Below are 5,934 nucleotides of genomic sequence, written 5' to 3'. Positions count from 1 at the left end.
AAAATGGTATACTGTTACTTCCACCAAGACATGTTAAATTTGATAGTTTTGAGCAAAATGGTGATGACCAACCAGGCAATTTAGTGGTCTCATGATTCAGACTTGAAGCAATATAAGGTGAATGTTATATAATACTCCGTTCTCAAACTAAAGAAGACCATAATTAAGTTGTCAAGGCTAGGTGTATTTTATTTCCCTAGGTATATATTTCAGTAATAATTGCAATTTTGACTTTCATAGGAGATTTGACTACTTAATATCTTTCCCAAAGCATGTAATTCTCGAGCATTTCACAGCTCCATTAGAGATAAAAGGGTGAATGCAAGGCAGCTATTTGAAGACAATATACGTGACTGTATAGAGCTGATGTGCTTTTATGCTTTGGGTATAAAAGGCATTGTAGAGATCATAGAGTTTACTTTCTTTTAAAACTTTTCATAATGTTTATAACAGAACTGCAAAAACAAACTAGAATGATCAAGAAGAAAAAGAAAAAATGATCATTTAAAATCATTTTTCTTCTTTGTTACTAGTCAAAATATGAGGGCATGTAAAACCAAAAATATATCTTGAGTATTTCTGGGTTTTTAAGTATTAATTCTATTGATAATTAATGATGATTGTTAGAAAGTATTAAATGGTCATTATTGGCCAGGAACTTTTTAAGTACTCTATGTAGATTTCTCATTTGAAATTTCTATTATCATTAGCAGAACTTCCATAGATATTCCTGTAAGACTATTAATGTTATGATCAAAGAGATAGCATTTGAGTTACCCCACAAAGTAAATATTTTGAGTAATCATATTTTCAACAAATATTTATTGAGTGTTAGCTATATAGGACACACTGTTTAAATTCTAAGTAAATAGGAGAGACTAAACTCCTGACCTCATGTACCATATATTCTAGATGGTGAGGCAGGGAATAATATAAGGATAGAATAGGTAGCAATAGAAAAATTAAAATAAATTGAGAGGATAGTGAGTGATGAGGGTGCTATTTTAGATAATGAGAGAAGTTCTGTCTGAGATGTGCCTTTTGAGTAGAGGTGTAGATGAAGTAAAGGGGCAAGATTTATGAATATTCAAGGTGAGCATATTGGAGAAGAAAGGCTCAGCAAGTCCAAAGCCTCAGAGATTGGAATGTTCAAGGAGGCCAGGATGGCTGGATGAGGAACAGACCCAGAGAAGGGAATAGGAAACAAGGTCTGAGAGGCAGCCAGGAGTCAGCTGAGCAAAAGCCTTGTAGGTCATGACTACACAGACACATGCACCTTCAACTACCTTGCCCCTTTTTTGCTCCTTTGTAATTGTTTAGAAAAATCACATTCTGGGCAAATCCAAATCTCTGTCTACCAAGACTGAAATGTTTCAGCTGAAACTGGGAGAAAAACAAAAACATTTTTTTCTGTCTGTTCTTATTTGAAACCTATGATCATGAGCCTCAGGTGAGTGGGATCAAGAATTCTGTCATAAACTTGTTAAGTATAGAACTCTTATTATAAATCAGGTGGAGATGTAGAATTGGATTCAAAGTGAGGAGTGTGGGGTGGGAGGTGTAGGCTGATGGTAAAAATTTGGACCTCATTACTGTGAAAATGGCATGTGATGGAATAAATGTGGCTAGAAAGTAGTCCAAAGACCGAGTCCTCAGGCACACCAACTTATGGAGTATAGACACAGAAGAAGATGCAACAAAGAAAGCTGACAGGGGGATGAATTATGTACGAAGAAAATCGGGGCTTGTGACATCCCAGAAGTCATGTGAAGATAGAGTTTCAAGTAGAATGGAGTGATCACCCATGTCAGATACTGTGGAGAGTTGAGCAAGAAGAGATTGGCCATTTGGTTTGGCAATGTGGATATCTAGGGAAGGGCAAGTCTAATTGGGACAGGCTCAAGAGGATGTGGGAAGAGGGGAAGTGGAGTTGGCAAGTTTGGATATTCCTTTCCAGAAATTTGTTATAAAAAGGATCAAAGGTCAATGGTAGTTAGAACAACATATGGAATCCAGGAAAGGATGATTTTTATGGGAAATGTTATAGCATGTTTGTACAATGATAGTAATAAGCCGGTAATAGTAGTGATAATAATAAGTGATGATGAGAAAAGTATAATTTCAGAAACATTTGCTTTGAGTAAGTGAAATAAGGTGGGATCCAGTGCCCGAGTGGAGAAGTTGGCCTTGAGCAGGACCCCAGAGAGTTTGCTTTTATATTTGGAGAGAAAGTAGGATATGAATGAGTACAGATGAAAGTGGGTAGATGAGGTAATGGAAGTTTGTGGAAGTTCTCTCCTGATTGCTTATCTTTTCTCTGTGATATAAGAAAGATCAGTAGCCGAGAATGAGAAGGGAGACTCTATTAGAGGTTTAGGGAGAAAGAAGATAGAAATAGTTTCTTGCCATCATGGGAGAATGATCGAAATGAGGAAATGCAGTTGGTCAGAATTTTTGAACTCATGTTCATAAGTTTAAAGCCAAGGTGTGGAAGAAGTGTCTAGGTGGGGATTTGAGTTACAGCAGGAAGAATGGTTTAGATAAAAACAACCAGCCAGATATTTGATAGCAGGTAGTTTTTTGTAAAATAAAGAACAATAATGGTTTAGAAGTGGTAATATTGAACAAGAAGGGCACCACCTCCCCTCAAAGATCTGTGGTATGTGTGGTTTAGCAGATAAAACAGCCAACACATGAGAGGGCTGCAGAGAAAAAGTGAAAGCATGTATTCATAGTTAAAATCAAGAAAAAGTGTTAGGCTAACAAGTTTAGGAATCTAGTTTAAAGAATAGTCTTCTCATGTGCCTGTTGGCCATCTGGATGTCTTCTTGAGAGAAGTGTCTATTCATTTTTTCTGCCCATTTCTTCACTCAACATCGCTCCTCATCAGGGAAATATAAATCAAAATCAAACTCGCATACCACCTCACACCAGTCAGAGTGGCTAAAATGAACAAATCAGGAGACTATAGATGCTGGAGAGGATATGGAGAAATGGGAACTCTCTTGCACTGTTGGTCGGAATGCAAACTGCTGCAGCCACTCTGGAAAACAGTGTAGAGGTTCCTCAAAAAGTTAAAAATAGATCTACCCTATGATCCAGCAATAGCACTGCTAGGAATTTACCCAAGGGATACAGGAGTGCTGATGCATAGGGGCACTTCTATCCCAATGTTTATAGCAGCACTTTCAACAATAGCCAAATTATGGAAAGAGCCTAAATGTCCATCAACTGATGAATGGATAAAGAAATTGTGGTTTATATACACAATGGAATACTACGTGGCAATGAGAAAGAATGAAATCTGGGCTTTTGTAGCAACGTGAATGGAACTGGAGGGTGTTATGCTAAGTGAAGTAAGTCATACAGAGAAGGACAGATACCATATGTTTTCACTCTTATGTGGATCCTGAGAAGCTTAACAGAAGACCATGGGGGAGGGGAAGGAACAAAAAAAGGTTAGAGAGGGAGGGAGCCAAAACATAAGAGACTCTTAAAAACTGAGAACAAACTGAGGGTTGATGGGGGGTGGGAGGGAGGCTAGGGTGGGTGATGGGTATTGAGGAGGGCACCTGTTGGGATGAGCACTGAGTGTTGTATGGAAACCAATTAGACAATAAATTTCATATTAAAAAATAAATTTAAAAAAAGGAAAAAAAATACAGGATAGTCTTCTCTCATCTTCCAGGGCTGGCTAGATTTTATATTAATATCTAAAAATATAAACACCTGGCTATCCTGAATTAATATATCCCTAATGAGAACAAATCACAACATTTTACATACATATTAAAATTTAAATTTCATGAAGCCTTAAAAGAGTAACAACAAAGAGTGCTTAGTTTTAATTGTTCATCCTGTTATTCTATCATTGGCATTAAGAAAACAGCTTGATTTCCTATAGTTGACTTGTTCTGCTGTCAGAGATGAGACTGTGTTTTAGATTACTGATTTGAACGTTTTCTTCATTGCATTCTTCCTTACATCTCTGGAGTGTAGAAAATAATTATTATGTAATTATTGCATTGTGTGCTATTTCTTTCATTGTTAATGTTCAACGCAAGCTCCATGAGGGCCAGATCTACATCTGGCATGACCCTTACCTCATTCTTGGTATCTACCATAGTGTTTGGCTGATTGGAAGCACTGATATTTGTTGAAGAATTAATCAAGATCAAGCTTTGTTATTATTTTATTTTTATTATTTTGAGTTCGTTCTCAAACAAGATTTTAAGTTCCTCAACGAAAGATGCCTTAATATATATATATAATATATGCCTTTATATATATATATGTGTATATATATATAATTTGACTAAATATATGCCTTATGCCTTAATATATGTAATATATGCCTTTATATATGTGTGTGTATATATATATAATACATATATATATATATATATAATTTGACTAAATAAATCAATGAGGTATGAGATCACTTTCCATCTCAAATAATAAAAACATAAAATGGAAACCCTAAGGATACATAGTCTTTGTTTTTTTTCTTCCAATCTTTTATTATGACTTATTTCCTCTTGAGCATTAAATATTTGTGGGTGTTGTTTATGTTTTCAAAGTAATTTATGGCTATTTCTTTCCTCAATTTCATTCATCACTATTTGATAATCCACTTCAGTCTTTGCTATTCTATTAAAATTGTTCTTCTGAAAGCACTAATAACTTCTTAATTGCAAATCTGAAGTCCTATTCTCATGTTTTATTTCTCATCAGCCTTTGAACAGTAGACCACTCACTGAAGACCTTTCCTCTTTTTTTTTTTTTTTTTTTTTTTGAGACCACCATATACCCTGGATCTCATTCACTTATAACAATTGTTGAACTCTGTCATTTTAGTGTCTCCTTCTGTTTCTTTCTTTTTCTTCTTTTTTTTTAAATTTACTGATCTCATTCTCGATGGTTTCTCTAGTTGAATCAATCCACTTTCATGCTTTCAATTGCCACCTTGCATTCTGAAGATTCATAAGTATGTATCTCCTTCCCCCGTATTTCCAATTGTTGCTATTGAACAATTTCAGTAGATACATTGTATGAAACTCAAACTTGGCATGTCAAGATGGGAAGTTAATATCATCCCATATTCAACTACTCTTAATTCAGTATCCATCTTGGCACTGGGAATGGCATCTGTCCAGACTCCCACTCTAGAGATCATTCCCCTCTCATGTCCAACAATTAATGTGCTGCCTGGTGATGGTGCTTTTACCTTAGAGATATCTTAACCTCAGGTTTCCTTTCTTCCACCGTCACTTCCATTCTGTTTTCCAAGATAACGTTGTCTTTTGCAATAGCCTTCAAAATGATCTACTCCACCAATTTCTGCCCAGTTTATCCTTCACCCTTTACCAGAATTACAATGCCAAAACCCAAAATAGAGTGTATTGTTTCATTAGTTAAAATATCTGTTCATCCCACTTACTGATAAAATATGAACAAAAACCATTCTGGGATACTAGAACATTTATGAATGTTTTTAAGCTATCCCTTCTGTCTTATCTCTTATTTCTGACTGCCTTTCCACAGGCAACTTACGTGCCACCTGCACTGAATGTCTACCATTCTCCATATCTGCTAGTTGTTTTCAAGATTCTGAAATTGTTTGTTTCCTCTCCCTTCTCCCTATCCCGTGTAGGCATGTTCTATTATTTATTTATTCATTGCTTGATCTGGCACATATAGTATTGTATGACACTATGTGACAACTGCTGTAAAAGGTGCTTATAATATAATGATGAGCAAAAGTAAGTATCACTCCTCTTGAAGTGAATTTATAACATAGTGGGCAAGGGGAGACAGATATTAAATAATGACCCTAATGAATGCAAAATTAAAAACAAAGATAAATACTCTGAAGGAAAGGGTTAGGGTACCACAATAGTGTCTTTAAAAGATTCCTGATATATCCTGAGAGGA

The sequence above is a fragment of the Herpailurus yagouaroundi genome, unplaced genomic scaffold, assembly GCF_014898765.1.
Source record: "Herpailurus yagouaroundi ecotype Mexico unplaced genomic scaffold, PumYag 28, whole genome shotgun sequence".
Lineage (NCBI taxonomy): Eukaryota > Metazoa > Chordata > Mammalia > Carnivora > Felidae > Herpailurus > Herpailurus yagouaroundi.
This window is presented reverse-complemented; position numbering follows the sequence as displayed.